This window comes from Balaenoptera acutorostrata, chromosome 21 (genome assembly GCF_949987535.1).
Source record: "Balaenoptera acutorostrata chromosome 21, mBalAcu1.1, whole genome shotgun sequence".
Classification (NCBI taxonomy): domain Eukaryota; kingdom Metazoa; phylum Chordata; class Mammalia; order Artiodactyla; family Balaenopteridae; genus Balaenoptera; species Balaenoptera acutorostrata.
The window spans coordinates 23,438,170-23,465,016 of record NC_080084.1 but is presented as its reverse complement, the minus strand read 5'-3'; the positions used below and the strand labels follow the sequence as shown (position 1 = coordinate 23,465,016).

At 35.4% G+C, this 26,847-nt stretch overlaps 1 long non-coding RNA gene across 4 annotated transcripts in view; it reads right to left on the bottom strand.

The window, feature by feature from the left end:
* Positions 1-26,847, bottom strand: part of LOC130706177 (uncharacterized) — a 100,921-nt gene that overhangs the window by 60,824 nt on the left and 13,250 nt on the right. Inside the window, exons 3-4 of one of the 4 annotated variants that reach the window (XR_009006563.1) lie at positions 7,692-7,950; positions 7,066-7,487 (exon numbers count right to left, since the gene is read on the bottom strand). The exons of 2 other annotated variants lie outside the window; for them this stretch is intronic. This is a non-coding gene — a long non-coding RNA (uncharacterized LOC130706177). Of the gene's footprint in view, positions 1-7,065; positions 7,488-7,691; positions 7,951-26,847 lie in introns of those variants that run through there. One more of the 4 variants, XR_009006561.1, reaches the window with a different exon arrangement.

The following is a 26,847-nucleotide window of genomic DNA, read 5'->3' as shown; positions in this document are numbered from 1 at the left end:
ATTGAGAGATCCTAGGTTATTGCCATTTCTTACATGAGTAGAAATATTTTTCTTCAAAGATATTGCAAGACCTCCTGCCAATCATGATTTAGAATTTTAAGTAATCAATATTTATTGTTTAGGAACCTATAAGATTGCTTTTATATTTAACTTTCCTTTTTGTTGTTAAGAAATTATTTGACTTTCTAAAATGTGACTTTTTAAATTTATTTTTTATTGAAGTATAGTTGAATTATAGTGTTGTGTTTAAAGTTTGACTTTTGACTAAAAGATTTCATACTCAATTTTCTTCTTGGTACTACAGAATGATTTTTTTGGAAGAATATAATGTACATATCTAAATCAGAATTAGTATTTTCTCTCCTTTTGAGGTTATGTCAGTGCTGGATTTTCAACTAAGCATAAGCTGAGGGCACCATCAAAACAATATAAATAGAGCTATACTTACAGTGATATAAATGGATAGATATAGATAAGAGAAATGATTAGATGTTTGATATCATTTAAGTATTTGTTATGAGAAAAATCAGAAATACAGAACTAATTAAATATATTTCACTTGTTTTACAGAGTGGTTTATCTTGATTCAAAATTTGAGGTCTAGAGCAATATCATCTTTCTGTTCTTAAGAGTCTCTTAAGAGTCTCTTTAAGCATAATTGGGCTCTTGGTCAGTTGTTTCTATCTTAGATTCCATGGTATCCGTATGGTTATCTATAAAATAAAGTGGAGAGTTGAAACTGTGATGCCTAAAACATTCTTTATTCCTTAAGCAAGTCACAACTCTTGTGATTTCATTGGAAAAATAGAAACCTGAAGAAGTATTTCTGTAACTTTATCAGAGGAACACAAATCAATGTATTTAAAGGAAAGCTTAACTTGAGTTTAGACATGTAAATCAGTTTAGGAGACATTGTGTAATATCTAGTGTATCCAAGTTTTGATACTTGACAGTTGACTATGAATTGATGTTTCTACCTTGATTGATTTAGCTAATAAATTTCTCGTCATACCTACTATATTCCAGGCAAGGGGCTAGAGATATCATGATCAACAAGGCCACGTTCTTGCTCTTGGGAATCTCACTGACTTGAGTTTCTTCTCTAATAAAGCCAAGCTCTATAAAAAGAGCTAGTTTAAGATACTGCAGATTAGGAACAAAGATGGCAGAGTAGAAGGACGTGCTCTCACTCTCTCTTGCGAGAACACCAGAATCACAACTAGCTGCTGGACAATCATCAACAGGAAGACACTGGAACTCACGAAAAAAGACACCCCACATCCAAAGACAAAGGAGAAGCCACAATGAGACGGTAGGAGGGGTGCAATCACAGTAAAAGCAAATCCCGTTAACTGCTGGGTGGGTGACTCACAGACTGGAGAACACTTATACCACAGAAGTCCACCCACTGGAGTGAAGGTTCTGAGCCCCACGTCAGGTTCCCAACCTGGGGGTCCGGCAACGGGAGGAGGAATTCCTAGAGAATCAGACTTTGAAGGCTAGTGGGATTTAATTGCAGGACTTCGACAGGACCGGGGGAAACAAAGACTCCACACTTGGAGGGCACACACAAAGTAGTGTGTGCATTGGGACCCAGTGGAAGGAGCAGTGACCCCAGGGGAGACTGAACCAGACCTACCTGCTAGTGTTGGAGGGTCTCCTGCAGAGGCTGGTGGTGGCTGTGGCTCACTGTGGGGACAAGGACACTGGCAGCAGAAGTTCTGGGAAGTACTCCTTAGCGTGAGCCCTCCCAGAGTCCGCCATTAGCCCCACCAAAGAGCCCAGGTAGGCTCCACTGTTGGGTTGCCTCAGGCCAAACAAACAACAGGGAGGGAACTCAGCCCCACCCATCAGCAGTCAAGCAGATTAAAGTTTTACTGAGCTCTGCCCACCAGAGCAACAGTCACCTCTATCCACCACCAGTCCCTCCCATCAGGAAACTTGCATAAACCTCTTAGATAGCCTCATCCACCAGAGGGCAGACAGCAGAAGCAAGAAAACGACAATCCTGCAGCCTGTGGAACAAAAACCACATTCACAGAAAGATAGACATGATGAAAAGGCAGAGGGCTATGTCCCAGATGAAGGAACAAGATAAAACCCAAGAAAAACAACTAAATGAAGTGGAGATAGGCAACCTACCAGAAAAAGAATTCAGAATAATGAGAGTGAAGATGATCCAGGACATCAGAAAAAGAATGGAGGCAAAGATCGAGAAGATGCAAGAAATGTTTAACAAAGACCTAGAAGAATTAAAGAACAAACAAACAGAGATGAACAATACAATAACTGAAATGAAAACTACACTAGAAGGAATCAACAGCAGAATAATTGAGGCAGAAGAACGGATAAGTGACCTGGAAGACAGAATGGAGGAATTCACTGCTGTGGAACAGAATAAAGAAAAAAGAATGAAAAGAAATGAAGACAGCCTAAGAGACCTCTGGGACAACATTAAATGCAACAACATTCACATTATAGGGGTCCCAGAAGAAGAAGAGAGAGAGAAAGGACCCAAGAAAATATTTGAAGAGACTGTAGTCGAAAAATTCCCTAACATGGGAAAGGAAATGGCCACCCAAGTCCAGGAAGCACAGAGAGTCCCATACAGGATAAACCCAAAGAGAAACACGCCGAGACACATAGTAATCAAATTGGCAAAAATTAAAGACAAAGAAAAATTATTGAAAGCAGCAAGGGAAAAATGACAAATAACATACAAGGGGACTCCTATAAGGTTAACAGCTGATTTCTCAGCAGAAACTCTAAAAGCCAGAAGGGAGTGGCATGATATACTTAAAGTGATGAAAGGGAAGAACCTACAACCAAGATTACTCTACCCAGCAAGGATCTCATTCAGATTCGATGGAGAAATCAAAAGCTTTACAGACAAGCAAAAGCTAAGAGAATTCAGCACCACCAAACCAGCTCTACAACAAATGCTAAAGGAACTTCTCTAAGTGGGAAACACAAGAGAAGAAAAGGACCTACAAAAACAAACCCAAAACAATTAAGAAAATGGTCATAGGAACATACGTATCGATAATTACCTTAAACGAGAATGGATTAAATGCTCCAACCAAAAGACACAGCCTTGCTGAATGGATACAAAAACAAGATCTATATATATGCTGTCTACAAGAGACCTACTTCAGACCTAGGGACACATACAGACTGAAAGTGAGGGGATGGAAAAAGATATTCCATGCAAATGGAAATCAAAAGAAAGCTGGAGTAGCAATACTCATCTAAGATAAAATAGACTTTAAAATAAAGAATGTTACAAGAGACAAGGAAAGATGCTACATAATGATCAAGGGATCAATCCAAGAAGAAAATATAATAATTATAAATATGTATGCACCCAACATAGGAGCACCTCAATACATAAGGCAACTGCTAACAGCTATAAAAGAGGAAACCAACAGTAACACAATAATAGTGGGGGACTTTAACACCTCACTTACACCAATGGACAGACCATCCAAAATGAAAATAAATAAGGAAACAGACGCTTTAAATGACACAATAGACCAGATAGATTTAATTGATATTTAAAAAACAGCAGATTACACTTTCTTCTCAAGTGCGCATAGAAAATTCTCCAGGATAGATCACATCTTGGGTCACAAATCAAGCCACGGTGAATTTAAGAAAACTGAAATCATATCAAGCATCTTTTCTGACCACAATGCTATGAGATTAGAAATGAATTACAGGGGAAAAAATGTAAAAAACAGAAACACATGGAGGCTAAACAATATGTTACTAAATAACCAAGAGATCACTGAAGAATTCAAAGAGGAAATCAAAAGATACCTAGAGGCAAATGACAATGAAAACACGATGATCCAAAATCTATGGGATGCAGCAAAAGCAGTTCTAAGAGGGAAGTTTATAGCTATACAAGCCTACCTCAAGAAAAAAGAAAAATCTCAAATCAGCAATCTAAACTTACACCTAAAGGAATTAGAGAAAGAGGAACAAACAAAACCCAAAGTTAGTTAGCAGAAGGAAAGAAATCATAAAAATCAGAGCAGAAATAAATGAAATAGAAACAAAGAAAACAATAGCAAAGGTCAATAAAGCTAAAAGCTGGTTCTTTGAGAAGATAGACAAAATTGATACAGCATTAGCCAGACTCATCAAGAAAAAGAGAGAGAGGACTCAAATCAATAAAATTAGAAATGAAAAAGGAGAAGTTACAACAGACACCGCAGAAATACAAAGCATCCTAAGTGACTACTACAAGCAACTCTATGCCAATGGACAACCTGGAAGAAATGCACAAATTCTTAGAAAGGTATAACCTTCCAAGTCTGAACCAGGAAGAAATAGAAAATATGAACAGACCAATCACAAGTAATGAAATTGAAACTGATTAAAAATCTTCCAACAAACAAAAGTCCAGGACCAGATGGCTTCACAGGTGAACTCTATCGAACATTTAGAGGAGAGCTAACACCCATCCTTCTCAAACTCTTCCAAAAAATTGCAGAGGAAGGAACACTCCCAAACTCATTCTATGAGGCCACCATCACCCTGATACCAAAACCAGACAAAGATACTACAAAAAAAGAAAATTACAGACCAATATCACTGATGAATATAGATGCAAAAATCATCAACAAAATACTAGCAAACAGAATCCAACAACACATTAAAAGGATCATACACCATGATCAAGTGGGATTTATCCCAGGGATGCAAGGATTCTTCAGTATACGTAAATCAAACAATATGATAAACCATGTTAACAAATTGAAGAAGAAAAACCATATGATCATCTCAATAGATGCAGAAAAAGCTTTTGACAAAATTCAACACCCATTTACGATAAAAATTCTCCAGAAAGTGGGCATAGAGGGAACCTACCTCAACATAATAAAGGCCATATACGACAAACCCACAGCAAACATCATTCTCAATGGTGAAAAACTGAAAGCATTTCCTCTAAGATCAGGAACAAGACAAGGCTGTCCACTCTCACCACTATTATTCAACATAGTTTTGGAAGTCCTAACCATGGCAATCAGAGAAGAAAAAGAAATAAAAGGAATACAAATTGGAAAAGAAGAAGTAAAACTGTCACTTTTTGCATATGACATGATACTATACATAGAGAATCCTAAAGATGCCACCAGAAAACTACTAGAGCTAATCAATGAATTTGGTAAAGTAGCAGGATACAAAGACAATGCACAGAAATCTCTTGCATTCCTATACACTAATGATGAAAAATCTGAAAGAGAAATTAAGGAAACACTCCCATTTACCATTGCAACACAAAGAATAATAAACCTAGGAATAAACCTACCTAGGGAGACAAAAGACCTGTATACAGAAAACTATAAGACAATGATGAAGGAAATTAAAGATGATACCAACAGATGGCGAGATATACCATGTTCTTGGATTGGAAGAATCAATATTGTGAAAATGACTATACTACCCAAAGCAATCTACAGATTCAATGCAATCCCAATCAAATTACCAATGGCATTTTTTACGGAACTAGAACAAAAAATCTTAAAATTTGTATGGAGACACAAAAGACCCCGAATAGCCAAAGCAGTGTTGAGGGGAAAAAACGGAGCTGGAGGAATCAGACTTCCTGACTTTAGACTATACTACAAAGCTACATTAATCAAGACAATATGGTACTGGCACAAAAACAGAAACATAGATCAGTGGAACAAGATAGAAAGCCCAGAGATAAACCCACGTACCTATGGTCAACTAATCTATGACAAAGGAGGCAAGGATACACAATGGAGAAAAGACAGTCACTTCAATAAGTGGTGCTGGGAAAACTGGACAGCTACATGTAAAAGAATGAAATTAGAACACTCCCTAACACCATACACAATAATAAAATGGATTAAAGACCTCAATGTAAGACTGGACACTATAAAACTCTTAGAGGAAAGCATAGGAAGAACACTCTTTGACATAAATCACAGCCAGATCTTTTTTGATCCACCTCCTAGAGTAATGGAGATAAAAATATATATATACAAATGGGACCTATTGAAACTTCAAAGCTTTTGCACAGGAAAGGAAACCATAAACAAGACGAAAAGACAACCCTCAGAATAGGAGAAAATATTTGCAAACGAATCAACGGACAAAGGATTAATCTCCAAAATATATAAACAGCTCATGCAGCTCAATATTAAAATGACAAACAACCCAATCCAAAAATGGGCAGAAGACCGAAATAGACATTTCTCCAAAGAAGACATACAGATGGCCAAGAAGCACATGAAAAGCTGCTCAGCATCACTAATTATTAGAGAAATGCAAATCAAAACTACAATGAGGTTATCACCTCACACCAGTTAGAATGGGCATCATCAGAAAATCTACAAACAACAAATGCTGGAGAGGGTGTGGAGAAAAGGGAACCCTCTTGCACTGTTGGTGGGAATGTAAATAGATACAGCCACTATGGAGAACAGTATGGAGGTTCCTTAAAAAACTAAAAATAGAATTACCATATGATCCAGCAATCCCACTACTGGGCATATACCCAGAGAAAACCATAATGCAAAAAGACACATGCACCCCAATGTTCATTGCAGCACTATCTACAATAGCCAGGTCATGGAAGCAACATAAATGCCTATCAACAGATGAATGGATAAAGAAGATGTGGCACATATATACAATGGAATATTACTCAGCCATAAAAAGAAACGAAATTGAGTTATTTGTAGTGAGGTGGATGGACCTAGAGTCTGTCATACAGAGTGAAGTAAGTCAGAAAGAGAAAAACAAATATCGTGTATTAACACATTTATGTGGAACCTAGAAAAATGGTACAGATGAACTGGTTTGCAGGGCAGAAATTGAGACACAGATGTAGAGAACAAACGTATGGACACCAAGGGGGGGAAAGCGGCCGGGGGGGGTCGGGGTGGTGGTGTGATGAATTGGGCGACTGGGATTGACATGTATACACTGATGTGTATAAAACTGATGACTAATAAGGACCTGCCTATAAAAAAATAAAATTCAAAAGAAAAATATACTGCAGATTTTGTGAAGGTAGGCACTCACTTTATTTATTTATTTATTTTTGGCTGCGTTCGGTCTTCGTTGCTGCATGTGGGCTTTCTCTAGTTGCACCGAGCGGGAGCTACTCTTGGTTGCAGTGCGCAGGCTTCTCATTTCAGTGGCTTCTCTCGTTCGGAGCATGGGCTCTAGGCACGCCGGCTTCAGTAATTGTGGTGCACGGGCCCAGTATTTGTGGCTTGTGGGCTCTGGAGCACAGGCTCAGTAGTTGTGGCACACGGGCTTAGTTGCTCCGCAGCATGTGGGATCTTCCTGGACCAGGGCTCAAACCTGTGTCCCGTGAATTGTCTGGCAGATTCTTAACCACTGTGCCACCAGTGAAGTCCCTAGACACTCACTGTAAAGAACAGCCTGTAAAACTCTTGTGTCCACCCGATTACTTTCTTGTACTCATTGAAGTTATTAAGTACCTGATAAAAAACACCAAGAGGTTGCACTATAAGGAATATTTCACCTAAATATGCAATATTAGACCAATGAACATGGACTGTCATATTTCTAGCATTATGGAGAGTTCTGGGTTAGGTGCAGGTGCCCCTTCAAGAAAACTTTATGTTTCAGTCTCAGCAATAAAACAGCACTTCATGTGTTACTTATAAAGGAAGATTTATTACCTTCATATCCTCTTAATAATTTATTTCTTCCTTTCATCAGGTATAATCTCATGCCATAGCCCTTTGGCCTTAAAGAGTAATTTAATCTTCTTAGCTCAGAAAACCTTTTCAGCCAATCCTTGACACTGAGTAAAAAGTACATAGTTTCATTAAGAGTATGCTGTACTTGAAGTTCAGCTTCAGTTTATTACGTATCTGCAGGAGCTGTGCGGGTAGAAACCAGATCCTTTGGCTTCCAACTTCCTTGGGAATAGACTTCCTTTAAATAAGAAAGAAGACAAAAAGAGACTGAAGTAGGTCCTCACCAGGGCTTGAGGCTCAGGAAAATGCTGTTAACAGGAGATAGGAGGTAGCCCTTAATGAGATGTAATTTACACTGATCTTGGGAGATCTCGTATAGTAAGAGAATGTGGATTCACTTCATCCACAAGTTGAATAAGGAGGTCTATTGTTCTACTAACAAAGATTCATCTTTAATTATTTGCAGTTGTATTTTTCCTGAGGAAGAAAATGATAATTTTATCTACCTATTTCTGTATATATTTATTATTTTTATTTAAATTAAGAATTATGCTACAGAGTTTCTCATGAATAAAAGGAAAATATCTGAAAAACAGTTATATTACAAAGATGAAAACACAAATGAGTATCCTGAATTTTTCATGAAAACTCACCCAGAAGGCACTACGTATTTTGGAATCAGATGGCATGGATGCCTCAGGACACATAAACAATGTAACTGAATCGAAGAAATTTCAGAAGTCTTAGAGCCTTAAAATATTTCACCTTTTGGAAAAGATTTATTGAAGTAAATAAAATAATAAAATTTGGCATAAATTGAAAAATATAATGGGATGGAAGCATGGAACATCTATGATTATTATTTTTTTTTTTTAATTTTAGCTTTATTGAGGTATAATTGACAAAATTGTAAGATACTTAAAGTGTACATTGTGGTGATTTGATATAGATATACACTATGAAAGGATTCCCCTTATCAAGCTAATTAACACATCTGTCACCTCACATATTTATCACTTTTTTTGGTGAAATGATTTTTCTTGATTAAAGAATCTGTCAATGGACACTTAGGTGTTTTCCTCACCACCAAGTAAGGTGAAACAGAGAAGCATATGAACATACTATGAGAAGGTCATTCTAAACAATTTGCAAAAAACTTGAAGTATTTTTTTTATCATTCATTCGTTTCTTCATTCAACCTAGATATATGTATAGAGTGAAAACACTGATTACATATACACATATACACATAGGAGCTAGAGGATACAATGATAAAGAAGTAAGGTTTCTACACTCAAAGAGATTAAGATATAGCAGTCAAGACCTGTTTAAAACAAGCATCTTTATAAGGCAGAATATTAACAAGAATCTAACATAGATGTTTATGGAAGGAAGAGAAAACTTTTCAAGAAAAACAAAAAAAAAAATCTATTAAAACATGGACAGAAGATCTTAAACAGACAGTTTTTCCAAAGAAGACATCCAGATGGCCAAAAGGTACATGAAAAGATGCTCAGCATCACTGATCATGAGGGAAATGAAAACCAAACCATAATGAGATATCACCTCACACCTGTTAGAATGGCTATTATCAAAAAGACAAGCAATGACCAGTGTTCATGAGAATGTGAAGAAGAGAGAATCCTTGTGCACTGTTGGTAGGAAAGTTCAGCCAATATGAAAAATAATATGGAGGTTCCACGAAAAATTAAAAATAGAACTACCATATGGTCCAGCAATTCCACATCTGGGTTTATATCCAAAGGAAATAAAAACAAGATATTGAAGAGATGTCTGAACTCCCATGTTTATTACAGCATTATTCACAATAGCCAAGAAATGGAAACAGTGAAAGTGTTCATCGATGGATGAATGGATAAAGAAGATAGGAGTTACACACACAACTCACACACACACACACACACACACACACACACACACAAACAATGGAATACCATTCAGCCATGGGAAAGGAAATTGACCCTGAGGGCATTATGCTAAGTGACATAAGTCAGAAAGAGAAAGAAATATACTGTTTGATCTCAGTTATATTTGGAATCTAAAAAAGTGGATCTCTTAGAAACAGAAAGTAGAATGCTGGTTACCAGGGGTTTGGTGGGGTTGGGGGGCGGGTTGAGGAAATGCTGTCTAAGGCTACAAACTGATGACTAATAGATAATATAAGTCCTGGAGATCTAAGGCACAGCATAGTGATTATAGTCAATGGTACTGTATTATAAATTTCAAAGTTGCTAAGAGACTAGGTTTAACTGTTCTTACCACAGCAAAGAAATGATAATTATGTGACATGAAAGAGATGTTAGCTAAGGCTAAAGTGGTAATCACACTGTGATGCTGAAATGTATCAAATCAACATGTTGTACACCTTAAACTTACCCAATGTTTAAGTCAATGCATCTCAAGTTTTTAAAAAAAAGGAAGAGAGAAACTTCAAGGGCAAGCATCACTGAAAAGTTACCCTATGAAAAGTGCTTTGAAGGAAGCATAGGACTTTGAAAGGTAGATGTTTTGAAGGAGGGTATTCCAGGCAGGAGTAAAAATAGCACAAACAAAGCCAGGGACACAGAAACATACAGGATATGTTCAAAGAAAATGAGTAACAGGCTGTAGATTTAAAGTACATTCAGATAAATAATACAAAATGAGGTAGAAAGGTGAATTTCAGTCAGATTTTAAGAAAATTAAAGATAGCTTAAAAATAGCTTGTTCTCTACAGGAAATCCACAGAAATTTTAAGTTACACTTAAAGAAGAGAATGGCTAAATGCAGGGACATGATTTAGGAAATTTGGCCACAGTCCAAGTAAAGGAAAATGATAACTAAATCTAACAAAACACACTGAGAACGGAAGAGAGGAAAGGTTAAAAGGAAGTCACCAAAAAAAAAAAAAAAAAACCCCAAATCCACAAAGAATTTTTTCCTTCCAGTTTATAATTGACATATAGCAAGTATAAGTTTGAGGTGTACAGCATAAAGATATGACTTGCATACATCATAAAGTGATGACCACAATAAGTTTAGTGAATGTCCATCATCTCATATAGATACAAAATTAAAGAAATAGAAAAAAATTTTTTGTGATGAGAACTCTTAGAATTTCCTCTATTAACAACTTCCATGTATAATGTACAACAGTGTTAATTATATTTATCATGTGGGACATCACTTCGCTAGTACTTACTAATCTTATAACTGGAAATTTGTACCTTTGACTGCCTTCCTCACCATTTCCTCTTCTTCCACCCCCCTCACCTCTGGTAACCACAGATCTGATCTTTTTTTTTTTTTTTTCTGTGAGTTTGTTTGTTTGAGAAATCAAAGAATGTGAAAACCAGAGTTAGAAAGACGAAAAGGAAAGAGCAGCATCAAGGATTACTCTTAGGTTTCAGGTAGTGATTACTTAGAGAATGACTGTACTATGAATAGAAACTGAAAAGAAAGAAGAAGAAACTAACTTGGAGTAAAGGACCATAAAAATGATAAAATCTGTTTTGGTTATGCTGATCATTTCAGAATATTTAAGTAAAAATAATAAACAAGTATGTGGATATATTATTTTGAAGCATGAGACAGGTCTCTGGGATCCTGAAGAAATAAGATCTGTTCACCTAGTGGCAGACACCAGTAGTATGCAACAAGGAGATAAGATAGACTCTTGGAGATGTGTGCTCTTGGGCACTAAGTGGGGATAATGGCTGTTAGAGCACATATTAAAATATTTACATCATGGTAGCTTGGAAATTTAGTAAGTTGAATATCATTTACTCAGTAAATAATAGTTTTTATTTTCTCTATAGAAGCAGTTAGTGGATGGTCAGAGAGTTAAAAATATGATGTGGAAGCAAGGGTGAGTGAACTTCAAGAAACAGAGATGGTTACCATGGTCGAAGAGTAAAGAGAAGTCATGAAAGTGAAGATCGGGAAAGGTTCACAGATTTATTAGTAAGCATTTATAGTGAAAGTTAACCGACAAGAAGTGAGAGGACGATGGGATAGTGGGGAAAGCACTAGAGCTACTCTTTCAAGAGGTTTGGTCTCAGGAGGACAAGACAAAGTGATACTTTGAAAGACTGTCAGTGCGAGGAAACGCTTTTCCATAAGGAAAAATTTAAGCCCATTAGTAGGGAGAGCAAATGTTAAGAAGAAAGGGAAAAACATAGAAAATGGTGATTTAATAGAATGAGTTTTCAAGAAAGGAAGAAAAGGTTAATGTCAAAGTCCAGATAGACAGTTTAGCACTAAACGTTGAAGGAATTATGGATGTTTTCTTCTTTTCTCTGAGACAGGAATGAAGAATAAGATGCTAGTTATAGATGTGAGCAGGAGTGAGAGGGAAGTGGGATTGAACAAAAGGGATTTATAGTGTAATTAGCACTGTTTACCTACTTTCTCCAGAAATGCTGACATAGTCAGAAAGCAGTGGAGGTAGACCATACGGACTACACAGATTTGGGGTTTATTAGAAAACAGGTAGCAGAAGTCAAACAAGTGAGAGCTTTTACAGTATTAATGAGACCATTAAAGAGGCTCCATTATGGATCTCACAGTCTAAGTTAAGGAGAAAAATGAAGTCAAAAAAGAGGTTGACAAACCAGAAGTATAAAGATGATTCAAGGAATTAGACCTCACAGTGAGAACAAAGTTCAAGTTAGTTGCTAATGAAGGCAAAGAAAGAGTGGAAAGTAAGATAGATCTGTCAGAGGAGGAAATTTCAAAGTTCAAAATCCATAATATTGATCAGGACTCAGAGTGAGCAAAAGAGTAAGCTCTTATTGATCCAGAATGTTTGAGGCATGAGATATCTGATTAAGTAAATATACTGACTTAGAATTAGCATTACAGATGTAAAAATATCTATGTAACATATTCCTACAAATAATTAAGTACATGGGATTTTGCCAGATGAACTATTATTTTATTCCCAACAGTCATGGAAATATCTGAAATGTTAGACATCCGAGTTCCAAGTCAGTATTAGTGATAAGTTTAAGTAATACGAAGTAGTGTACATCTATTTATATGCCTATCTTTCCTTATCTAATTATCTACCTATATATGTATACTTTAAAAAAATCTGTGTCTATATCTTTAAAATATTCTGGGTAGATTGCATAGACCTAGGTGTGTAAAAGCTCTTCTTACAAGTTGCCATCTTCCTTAACAGGTATATTAGACTTTGCTAGGAAACTGAAAAGAAGGATGGTGAGTTGATTCTATATTCACTCAGTGGTATGTATCATATAAATTTAATGCAAAGCAAAATGTACTTTAGTCTGTCATTGGATAACCAAGAGGCAGAAAAGTCTTGGAGGACAACATTAATTGGGTCTTGGAGGACAACATTAATACGATAGAAAAAAAAAAAAAAGACAATAGGATAATCAAGGGCCATAGTAGGTTTTCTTTCCCTGGGGAAGGCTGAACTAGACATGGATAAAGTCAGTTAAATGCAAAGCTCAGACCCCTCTCTTTTCTTATTTTTCAACAATTTACTGTGGTATTTTCTACATTATACTTTTGATATGCAAAGGGATATAGAGCATGGGTAGTCAATTTTCACAAAGTAAATAATACATATAATTCAAACTTTACTGAATAAATAAGTTCAATCTTTAATGAGTCAGAAGAACTTCCATGATGAGGGTTGAAGATAGATTGCTTCTCAGAGAAATTAAAGCTAGTCTATCTTAATTCATGCCAACCAATCTATATTGTGGAAGTCAATTTAACACTTAGCACCAGGCATTTATAAGAAAAAAAAAATAGAGGCATAATTGTTAACTGTGTCAGACAAGGAAGGAAGTGGCATAAACTATTTTGTCATCTATATTTCAGTGGTTTGCACTGGATGAGGTGCCAAAAGGCTTGACATTAGTTGTTCTACTGGACCACAACTTGGGTAAATTACTTGAAGACCCCCCCAAACTAAAGTCTTTTGTGTTAAGGAAAGGTAGCAGTAGGGTTTGTTTTTTAGGAGTCCATTTGGTTAAGGGAAACTAAATTCCAGTGAGCACAAGAGCCAAAAATATAAGAGAAATGTTTCCCTCTCCTGGAACAGTTCAGAGAGGGGCAGTTCAGGGCTGGTAGGTGGCTCTGCCATCCTCAATCAGCACCAAGTTCAAACCAGAAGACGAAGCAGAGGAGAGAGCCCTGGGCAAATATCTTTAAAGAGACAACAAAATGACTTGGAAGTAGCAAATATCACTTTCATTAATATCTCACTAGCTTAAAATTAGTCCCTGGCCACAACTAAGGAAGGAAGAAAGCATGTGTAATACAGTCTTTAATAAAGTATCCATGGACAAAATGAAGACAGAGAGGGTGGACGGTGGGGACAGTTGTTTTCTCTACCACTTCTCTCAGTCGGCAGAGATGTGTGCTAATTTCAGCAGCTCCACTTTATAGCTACACCTTGGATGTTCTCTGTTTTTGTTTTTTAGTGTTTTTCCCACTTTCTCATCCTTATTCTTTGTAGCCAAACATGCTTTTGAGTCATTTATTTCTGTTCAAGTTGTTATACCTGTCTTAGTCTACTTAGGCATGACTATACAGAGAGAATCATAGAGCCATATAAGATTTCTATACTGTTTACAATTACAAGACATTTTCCCATCTTTTTCTCTACTCAAGAATATCTTGTGAGCAAAGCAGGGCAGGTATTATTATTTCTATTTTTTCAGATCATCCCTAGATCAGAAATTTTTCATGGCAGACATTCAGTTTTCAAACATGCATTGAAAGGCCACTGTGTCAGCTAAGACAAGTTATTTGCCTACCAGGGGCTTCCAAAGTAACACAGAAAAAAGAAACATAATTCATTGCTGTGATACTATGGTAACTATGATACCGGTAGAAGATACAGTGAGTAATGGAAGGTAGAAATGGTTTCAGTACTCAACGGTGAACAAGCACTCAGGTTATCTGCATTTGATTCCAGTGCTGCTTTCATGAGAAAATGAGATTCTGGTTATAAATGCTATTGGAATTCAGGAAAGGAAAGAACACCAGGGTATGCTAGAACTCAGAGTAAGTGGGGTTTCATTTTGGCTTTAGAGACTAGGTTAATGGCTGGCTAGGTACAGGGAAGAAGAGGGACCATTCTGAAGAAGGTGATTATATTTGTAAAGCATGGACTTGGCAAGAAGCAGAGCGTTTGGGGATGGAAAGGAGTTACCAGACTGACAGAGGCAGAGCATGTGAACTGGGAAAAAGGAAGAAGTAAAGCTTCACTCAGAGAATGGCACAAAATTGTAAGTGACCTTTAATGCCAGATAGGAGAATTTGCTCTTCATGCAGAAGGCAAGAGGGTGTAGGAGTTTCCTGAGCAGATGGGTGACATAACAATAGCGGTATTTTAGGAAGATTATTATAGTGGAAGGATGGATAAGAGAAGGAGTGAGTATGGGCAGGCCTAGCAAATGAAAGTCTTGGTTTCAGTCTTAGTGGCCAGAATTGAGAAGAAAGGGTAAATCCGAGAGACATTTTGAAGAAAAAAATGGCTGAACGCAGTGACAGACTGCCTCTCGGGAATTTCAAAATGAAGAGTGTCAAAAATTACTTTTCTCTTTGTACTCATTATACTTTTCATCTCATTGTACTTTCCATTAATTCTTTATGACCTGCCATTTAAGCAACAAGTAAGAATAATTTAAACTTAGGAAGAAATGTGACTATCATTTTCTGAAAAGTACAATGAAATGAAAGATGTTAAAAGTACACTGCATGTAGTAAGTGCTCAATAAATGTTCATGAAGCAGTTAAATTTTAAAATTACCAAATATATAAAGTAAGCCTCTCTTTAGGAACTCGCTTTTGGATCTAGCGTTGTCACACTTGAGCTAAGTGAAGCATGAAGTCTAGAACAAAAAAAAAATGAAGATTTTAAAGTGTTTTAAGCAGTGAAATGTCACCAGAAACTGCTTCACAAATGTAAGAAAAGAAATTGACACAATCAACTTGAAAAGTCATATACTGAAATATAAATGAGAAGTACCCCATCTAATTTTTATAACAGAGGTAAAATACTGGATTGACAAAATTATCTATGTATAGATTGGTAGCACTAGAGTTCATTTAGGAAAGAAACCATATCTCAAATGAAACAATATCTGTTTAGTGACAAGAAAATAGAAATGAAATATTATCTTTGTAAATGTTCTATATATGATAGTAGCTGAATTATTATTATGAACAAAAGGTAAGTGAGAAGAAAGACACCCTTAGGTCATTTCATGGGATTAAAACTTTGAATGACAAAGAAATTAATTACAAATACAAAATTCCAATATGTTTAAATCCAGATTATTTCCACAAAATATATAGGCAAGTTTGTTGGAAAATGGCTTCAATTAGCATAATGAGGTGTGAAATAATAAAATCATTGCTTGATTGTTAAATATACCATTTTGCTTATTCAGGACCATATATATCTCAGTAAAATTTGATATTTATAAGTTTATAAAGGTATTTATGGACAACTACAGAAAAATAAGAGAAGCCAAACCAATCAATAATATAAAAATATATTAATTTCATAAGTAAGAATATTGCCACAATCTCCACAAAAATTTCTTAGCAAAATATTTCATTTATATTACACATTCAACTAAAATGTTGAAATAATTTTGAAACATACAAAATTGCTGTGAAATGCATCTCTAGTAAGCTAGATGATTTGGAAAATTTCAATTATCTTATTCATATGTATTCTGAAATGAGCTATAGAAAAATATCTCCAAAGTATGTATATACCTATGAACTCATTAATTTTCTTCATTTACATGTTCTGTTCAGTATGATTTTGTTGAGTCACCCTGGTATTTGTTGATGAATGCAATAAGTTACTCCCTTCCAAAACTTTTTAATGAAATTTATAGTTGGAATTAATCTGATATCATATTCTTACAAAAGTGTTTTGTTCATATCTCTTTTAGAAGACTTACGTAGACATTCTGCTATGAATTAGTCTTCCCTGGAATTTATGAGAAACTCATTCAGTCCTTGTTGAATAAGTATATTAAATTTTGAATCCTCTTTCCTCTTTTCCTGGCACCCTGAATATAGAAAGTGCTCAGCAAATAAATTTGAGTCTCTTCATATTTTGGCAGCGCTCTCACCAATATTAAATAACATGCCTATAATTAGATACATAATTTAGATTTTAAATTTCTTTTTTACACATATTAAAATATTTTAAATGCCAAAATAGATTTGAACCACCATCAAATTGTCTTGGTTTTACTAAACATAAAATATAGATATTAAGTCTAAAATAAAAATATTTTATCTGGAACAATAGTTATTAAATGACATTTTTAAAAGTTTAATGTCATGTTTTTCCTAATGTTAAATTTAAAAATTCATTGAAGCTATTTTTTCTTTTATTATTTTCTTGGATGAATATTTGACATAATGAACTCAAAACACAAATCCATATTTATTTTCATGTCCTTCTTTGGTTTTACTTTAGTATTCAGGTTCTTTGTTTATAATTTAAAATATTTTCCTTAAATAAAAATGTGTATGCAAATCATTTTAAGGTTGAAACTAGATGTAGCTTCCAGTGGTCATTGACACTACTCCCTCATTTTAAAATAAGCTAAAGGATATTTGAATACTGTGTCTTTATCAAGAATATTTATCAGTTGGTTAATGTCAAAACCAGTGCTTAATTATTTCCAGTCCCCCTTTTTTTCCCATTAAAAACTTAAGTACTGAATTATGGTCCTGAATATATTTATTGATATATTGTGTATAAAGAGATAATTGAACTTTTAATTTGTCTTCTAAAAAAAGATTTGTTCAATACAATAAAAACACACAAAAGTCAGTTGCCCTGAGTGCATTCCCTTCAGAAGGATATATTTAAAATGACTTCAGGTGCTTCATTAATTCATTCAGTTTCCTACATTGTCTTTTAAGTTCATAAAGAAGTGATGTCTGCCTTTTGGTTTTAAGATACAGTCTTTTCTCATTCTGGTTTCCTCATTTCTATTTTCCCACTCCAATAAATATATGAAACCTAGTAAGGACCAAAAGAGAAAATGCTGATGGTGAAATAATATTTCAGGAGCCCTAAGTGTGAATTCCAGAGACATATAATTTTATTTTATTATTATTACTATTATTTAACATCTTTATTGGAGTATAATTGTTTTACGATGTTGTGTTAGTTTCTGCTGTATAACAAAGTGAATCAGCTTTACGTATACATATATCCCCATATCCCCTCCCTCTTGCATCTCCCTCCCTTCTACCCTCCCTATCCCACCCCTCCAGGTGGTCACAAAGCACAGAGCTGATCTCCCTGTGCTATGCGCCTGCTTCCCACTAGCCATCTATTTTATATTTGGTAGTGTATATATGTCAATGCTACTTTCTCACTTTGTCCCAGTTTACCCTTCCCCCTTCCCTGTGTCCTCAAGTCCATTCTCTACATCTGCGTCTTATTCCTAGAGTCTGTCATACAGAGTGAAGTAAGTCAGAAAGAGAAAAACAAATACCGTACGCTAACACATACATATAGAATCTAAAAAAAAAATTAGTTCTGATGAACCTAGGGGCAGGACAGGAATAAATCAGATAAATAAATCAAATCCATAGTAAACATAATTTTAGATACAGTATGCATGCCAATTAACTGTTAAGCTTTCCTTTCTTTTCAATTGATCAGTAATAAAACTCTACCAGAGACACAGCTCGCAAGCTAGTTTAGTAAAATTTCTTAATATTTGAAATATTTATAGAACTTAGTTTATGGTCATGTTCACCTTTAATCCTTATTATACTTTTATCAGAATTGCCTTATTATATATCACACATGGAAAACTTAATTCTCAGAGGAGTTAAATCATCTACTCCAAGTGGCAAAATTGGTACGCGTCTTAGTTGGAATTTAAACCCAAGTTTTCTGTATAAAAACACTGGATAGTTAGCAGTACTTTCTGCCAAGTCACCTGTTACAGGTAATTACAATTTGCAACTTTCCTAAAGATTCTTCTCAAGGAGAAACATTTAAGTTTCTAGATGAATAAGAGGTTACATCTTAATAACCTTCAAAACATATCACTCCTCCCTTAAAATAAGCCTGCAATTGTCAGGCTCCTGTTGGTTAATTTCCTTTGCTGGGAAGACTTGATCCCATTTTCATTGCTTTCCTGCTGTCAAGAACCTGCTCATGTCAAATCATATATATTAGAGCACTTTTGATTTTCTCTATAATTCATCTATTTTTTTTTAAAGATAGCAGTATGTGCCCATGTTAAAACTGTAAACTTCAGAATAGGAAAGAGATTTAAGAACAACACAAGAAGACTCTTTTTTTCCCCTATAATTAGAACGGTCAAACAGTGGAAAAGGTTTTCTCTTAAAGAAATATGTATCACTGTGCTGAAGCTGGTGCTGTATGACCATGTGTAATAGTCATGAGAAGAAATATGCAGCAGTTGAGAGGTGGGTCTAGATTAGTGCTTCTCAAGATTTTCTTATCCAAAGAATCATCTAGTGAATTTATTAAAAGGTGTTTGTTTTTTCTTTTTCCTTTGCTCCTGGCTATCTGTATATTAGCTAGATCCTTAGGTGATTTTTATAACCTGGCATTTTTGGAAACACTGCCCTAGAGAGTCACTAACAAAATTTTTAGTTCAGAGAAAGTGGTTGCTGTAGGGCTAGGAATGTGTCTAGTGAGGGCTTTAAGTTGTGCTTAAGCCATGGATCCGAGCTTGAGGGTTGAAAATGGTTAATGGAGTGCATAGGATCTACAGTGTGAAAACAAGAAAGGAAGGAAAAGAGGAGAGAAAGAAAGAAAGAGAAAGAAGGGGTCAGTGAGGGATGGAGGGAAGGAGAGAGGAAGGGAGGAAGGAAAAGCTGGACTCAAATGGAAGAGGGATATTTAATACTTATTGAATGTATGTACTAAATTTCAGAGGTATTGAAGGCAGAGTGAAAAAGAAATTAAATATGAGTCAAATCCATAGTAAACAAATTGGATCCCTGGGCAATTTTTTTCTTGTCCTCTGATGTCAGAAAGTGTTTGTGTAGTGGGAAAAGAAGACAGAACATTTGATTTCTACAAATCTAGAAAATTCAAGAAATGCTTGATAGGAGGTGAACAGGAAACCAATTACGAAATACCCAAATCTTTACAATATCTTGCTGTTTTTTTTTTTTTTTTTAATTAAAGATCTGCTGAGATACACATATACTTCTATTTTGTCATAACATTGTTTCGGTAAACTTATTATTCAAATAATTTAAATTATCAAATAATAATTTCTATTTTCAGAGAGACTAAACAGACTTTAAAGATGACCATATGTTCCAAGACTGACATGATTCTCAATCCAAAAGTATAAATAGCTTTTCTGAGTAGCTCTTAGAATGTCAGCCATATAAAACAATCAACAAGACACTTGTCTCTTTATATACAGTAAAATATACTTAGATAACATTTCTGCAAGACAAAAAGTTGAAGTTTTTTTATTCAACTTTATTGTTTACGAATAATACCTCACAATACAATTTGTATAGTGTAACCAATACCAACTTTATAGTGAATTTCTCTCCTGAGATGATTCAATTTCAGGGAGAGATCAGTTACCCATATACATCAGTTACCCATATACATTTCTACATGATACAATTTGCTGTGCTTAAATATGAAAGTATTATAATGATTCATTTTGTTTAATGAACTCAAAATACGGCTAAATATATTATTGAGCATAACTTTAAGACTTAGTTTTCAGGCTTTGTATGAGACGTTTTTAGATTAATATAATTTTATTATACATATTTTATTATACAGTTTGACAGTGTGTATGCTTAGGATATTTAATATATAGCACTCATAGGCAAATAACAAAAGAAATTTCCTAAAACAAAGCATCTTATTTAATGTTTTATCACTTATAAAATACTTGAATAGTTTTCCACAGGAAAATTCTTATTCTGGGTTTCTAGTATTTGTGAAGTTTAAAAGTCTTCTGAATCTCCTGGAAAGGTAGATAATAATGTTGGCTTAAGATAGTATCTAGAATCTTCTCAGATTCAAGTAGAAATGCTACAGGATTCAAAATGAACTCCTTTTTTGTTAAGTCCTCAGATTCAGTCTTACCATGGTAAAGCAAAGAGTTTCTAGAGATTTCTCTTGGTGAAATCTGAGCTTTGACCACATTCCTAAGTCACTGATGTATCTCAACCCATATATATCTTTGGAGGAAATGCCAAAGACAACCTTTTGCATGGTTTCTTTCTCATTTACATACTAAAAAAATCATTGAGCAGCTATTATATAGGGGTTTTTTTTTCATTTTTTTTGTGTGTGCAAAATACTAGGAATAAAAAAATGATATGACATGATTACTATCCTTCAGAAGCTCAGAGTGTCCTGCAGAAAGACATACATTAAAAAAAAAAAATTCTAAAAAGAAGTAACTCCTTTTTTCATACTAGAGATATAAATGAGGTAATATTTACATTAAAACTTAAAATTACAATAGATCCAAGCCCCTCAATCCTTTTCCCGCTTCGGGTTTTGCCCTCTGTAAATAGCTCTAAAGCAATCTAGAGATTTTTACAGTGGAGCTGGGCACCTTCAAATGTCACAGCTGTCAGGCCAGGCCTCTATTATGTAGGGTTGGAGGTTGGGGAGCATATCAAAGGGAGGTGAATGTATCAACCTTACTTTTATTCTGTTCCTAGAAAACAGTTTGCTACCAGAGTGTTAAAACTTCCCAGGTCCTGCTTACTTGGTTCACAGACACGCAGGTTCCCTTGGGCACACCTCACCAGCACGTGCACATGCTTGTCACAGGCTGTGTCCATGCCAGCGAGCCCCTCTGCCCCAGGTGCAGGGCTGGCTCAGGGGCCCAGATTTGTTCAATTCACCCTGTGTGGTGACTAATCTTTCATGGGCCTTCTTTCATTAAATAACCCCATAGAGATGAATTTGGAGTATATTCTCTAATACATGATAAAGAAAGGCAATGGGAAAAAGTATAAAATAGCTGAATTTCCCTTCAGTCTTTTTCTGCCATCCCTGTGTACCAAAACCATTTCTGTTCTCACATTGCCCTTTAAAATGCTAGTTACACCATTTCTTTATTTTTATAGAGCACTTTGCAGTTTATGAAGCTAATCCATATGTTCTTTCCTGAGTAAGAAACTAACACTTTGGTGTGAACTAGTTTAAGGCTTTATCCTCACTAGGTGCAGGGTGCAGATAAGTCAAAATGACGAATATTTTATGACAGTAACAATAGTTAATTTTTAAAAGCATTTACTATTGACCAGGTAGAGTCATAAGTAGGTTACATGTATTGTTTCATGTAATCTTTAACACTAAGGAGTAACTATCATCATTCTCTTTTACAGATGGGAAAATGAGGCAAACAGAGAGTAAACTGTGAGTGTAGAAGCAGAGCCCAAGCATTAATGCCAGGGCCTGTATACTGATCTCTGGACTACATTGCCTCCCTAGGTAAATTTTCAGGCATCCAGTATTTGTGTGAGGGCAATGGTGTTGTGCAGAGGAATGATCAGGCCCCAAAACATACCATGTGGGTGACTGCTTAATTCTAACACTAATCCTATGGGTGGCATTCAGCTCTATAATACATTAAGGGAATAGGGCTGACTTACTGAGAGGTGTTCATTGTAATCTACCTAAAACCAACAAGAGACAGAGAACATAATATCTTACAGTCACTTCAAGGTAAATTAACCAGCTAATAAAAACATGTAGTCATTAAGATCAATTATTTCAACAAAGATTAGAAACTGGTAAAGGGCATAAAATACAGATTTGGTATCTGAAAGCATCAGATTATAAAGTTTTCCTCCTACAAAATGACGTAGATATTAGCAAAGTCCACTAGGTAGGAAAGAGTTTTCTATTGTTAGCCTCATAGCTTATTCTAATACAATTAGATCCTCAATAATAGTTAAAGAAGGAACTAACTTCTCAGACACAGGCAGCTGCAAACTAGCTAATTGGGTTCTGGGTCAGTGGGTCTTTTTCTGCATGTTTACTGTATATAATAGTGTTTCTCTTGAGGAAAATGCGTTGCAACACCTCACTGATTTCTTGTCTTTCTACATATTGTTAGTTCAAGGTCTTCGGCGTTCAGGGAGGAAATTAGGGCACATCAGGGTACGTAGAATACTCTACTTTCCAGAGAAAGGCCAGGAGAAAAAGAGAAGAGAGAATATAAATGTAACACCTTTACATCAAGACTAAACCCCAAAGTTCTTCCTTGGTTTGTATGGCCATCAGTCAATACTAATCAATCGCCATTAGTCAGAAGAGAACTAAACCTTAGAGCTGCTGAACAGATGGGAAGAAAAGAGAAGAAATGAAGCCACCTTCCACGATCAGACAAACAAAACCACACGACCGTTTTCTTCTCACTGATTTTCCTCTTCATTAAGATGTGTTCATTTACCTTCTTTTATTTTGAAGATTCTGGTTAGAATCTTGAAACTAGAATTGTCTTCCATGCAGTATTTTGCTCATTATTCTTCTTATACTGAGGTGAATTCCAGACTGGCTTGGGGAAATAATTGTTTATGCTTTAATTATCCATCTCCAAATGCAAATAACCCACAGACCTCTTTTTAGCTCTTTCTAGTATTTCATATCCCAAGTACTTCAGCAAATATTTACTCTGATGACAGTATGGAGTATGAAATAAGTTTAACACATAATTCTTGCCTTCTCATTTGTTAATAAAATCAGGAGAACTGAAGCCAATACACAAGATCAATAGCAAACTTCATTAGGGTGTGAGTAGTCAAGAGAGTTCAGCCAAGAGGTAGAGCTTGACTGTATTTATGATAAAATTTAGATAGAGGAAAAAAAACACAGATATTCCAATTAAGAGAATAGAAGAACACTAAAGCAGACTTGTGGAGGCTGGAATGTGCACTATGTGTTTGTGGGAACAAGTAGGACCTTATCAATCAGTCAGCATATTGTAGTTATGTTGAGAGAGGCTTCATTCCATTCCATTCATAAATGGAAAGTATACACACTATATATATAATATACACATTTTATATATATTTTAGGTATATTTTATATATTATATATAATATATTTTATATAAAATATGTATTTTATATATATGTATACACATACAATCTTTTAAATAAGCTTCGAGCTCCTTAAGCATAAAGAGTATATGTCTTGTGTCTAATAGATGCCCAGTAAAAATGGTTGGATAGATGAATGATTACACATCCACACACAGTTTGAAAAGCCAGATAAGACTAATATGTTGAGGCCCATGGCAGGCAAAAAACCTGAAATTTTATCTTAAAACCATAGAAAACAATTGAAAGTTCATCTTAAAGTCCAACTGAAATCTCCCTACTTTATTTTGCATCAATTTAAACATGATCATAATCATTCATCTATTTAACCAATATAATTAAGGAGCTTAGAGCCTAATAAAAAGAAATACATATAGAAATGTATTTATAACATGGACAGTAAGAGTAATGCTAAAGATATCCATAGGTAGAAAAATGGTGCTGCACTGAATTTAATCGGTACTGGGTGTGGTAAGGGATGAAGTGTCAGGAGTATTATTTAGCCAGATGAAAGAGACAGAAGGCACAGAAGTTACAGAGGCAAGACTTGGTGTCTGTGAAACTAGAAGGAGTTCGGTACCTTTATGTTGGACATAAAGTAGATAGGAAGAGGAATGAGATTCGGCTATAGAAGTAAACACAACCCAGATCATGGAAGCCTTTATACACCAGTTAAGAGATTAACTTCTTCTTGTGGTCTGTGGACAGTCACCGAGAGGTTTCAAGAGGGGAGAATCATGGCAATTTGAGTTGTAGAGAAATAACTCTCAAGGCTAGTAAAAGAGAGAGTAGAGAGGGACACGACTGGAAAGGGAACATGTAGCAGGAATAAGCACTGTCCCCACTAAGGCCATGATCTCCGTACAGCCACCACGCACACACTGACTTGACTGCCGTCTTTTCCCAGTACACTCTTCTCCCATATTTTCTTGGCTAACTCTTATACATTCTTTAAGTCTTTGCTCAAATACTACTTTATCACTGAAGCTTACCCTGATAGCCCATTTAAAGTTTTAATCCCCTCACCTCTAAATTTCTGATCCTCATTATCCTATTCTATTTATGTTAGTCTGTAGCACATACCAGCTTCTGGTAACTAATTTATTATACTTATTGTTTATTTTCTGTCTCCTCCAACTAGAATGTAAGCACCAGAAAGGTAGGGATTTTTTTTGTGTGTTTTGTTGTTCAAAATAAACTCAACTTTAGAAGAATGACTAGCATATGGTAAACACTCATTAAATATTTGCTGAATAAATAAAAGAGATAAAGATGAAAGGCTGGAGTTAGGAAATACTGAGAACTGATGAATTATTGGTAATGGAAGGATGAGCCCAGAACCCCTTCATTTTCTAACATAGGTGACCAGGTAGATTGTAATTTTACTAATAAAGAAAGAGACTGTTGGAAAAGGAACAGATTTAGAAAGAAGATGGTGAGTTCTGGTTTGAATATGTTGAATTTGAGATGCCTGTGGGATGTGCTGGTGAGATGTCCATCTGGAAGCTCAGAGGAGCAGCCTGGGCTAGTAAAGGAAGGTTAGGAATGTTCTGCACATAAGTGATCGTGAAGACAGTAGCATGGATGAGATTACCCTTGGAGGATAGTGCACAAGGGGAGCTGTGGACCAAGGACCAGACTTAAATAAATATCAAATAAAAGATTTATAGTGTCATAAGTAGTAGATGGGGAAGTATTATCTTTCTATGAGAAGATTTAAGGAGTAACTGGAGGTGGTGAGACGATGTGGGGCAATCCCAAGAGGGGAGGCAGTTGATTCATTATCACAGTACCACAGAATGCCCTAGAGTTTAAATTAGTGCATAACCAATTATCCTGATGGATCAAAAAAGATTTCCCCAACCCTACCCACATTGGGCTGTGCTTAGAATGAGCTTGGTAGTTTCCCCTATGTTTTTCCAAGGCAAACTTGCAAACCCTGAGATTCTTTATATTTGTCAGAAAGAATGAGACCCAAATTCCTAGATTGCATTTATCACTAAATTCTTTTGATTCTCAGCTAATTGATATTCAATTGGTGTATATCCCTAAAACTACTGGCACTCTGGGACCATGTAGCAGTGTTCTGGAACATTATAACCAAAGCTCCATTGTCTTTAGAAATGGCTGGATTAATTTTATGAGGCTGAAAAGGTTACCTAGGGTTTAAGATAAAAAAGGAAAGTGTATTTTTTAGTTTTAAAGATTTTAAAAATAATTTATACTTTAGACCGAGTATTATCTTGTGATTTATATATGCATATATATATTTGTATGTAGCATGAATATTTCCTGAAAATCAAAAAGCATTATGAATTCATTTGATTCTTTTTGTTTTCTTCTGCATTCTTCTCCATCTTCAAAGGATTATTATGACATTCCACTAGATATGGTTTCGACAGGGTGAGTTACTGGATTCCCAAAACAATAGCTATGTGTGAAATATTAGATTTGTCTTATTTCTAAAATAAGGACAGTGACCACTGTCATCTGGAAGAGTGCCATTTCGAATGATTAAATTCTGGCAGACTGGAGAGAACAGGTGTATTTTAATTAAATTATTTTTCAATTTAATCTGACACAGTGTGTAGCAGAGTCTCTATGGCTCTTCGATCTTTTCATGGAGGTGAGAAATTCTGAAAAAGGTAGGTCTGATACTCAATATTTTCTTATTTAAAAAATGGAAACATACAGAGAGAGTTTAAAGCTAGAACTATTTGTGTATTAAGGGATATGCAAAGGAAGATTTGAATTACTCAGAGCAACTTTTAGATTGAATAACTACTAATATCCTTGAGAGCCTGTTTTTAAGAGTAGACAACACTGGATGTTTAATAGTAAAGGGATCACATGGTACAGTGCCATCCTGAGAAATGTTATTATCCCCAAACTGGGAAACTGAGTTTGAGACTCTGAGAAGCAGAAAACATTACAGTGTTGGGGACACATGTATATGAATGCTGTAAGAGGCTGAAAAGCCACTTGGCTAAAAGTGAAAATTATGATCTATATAAATAAAATT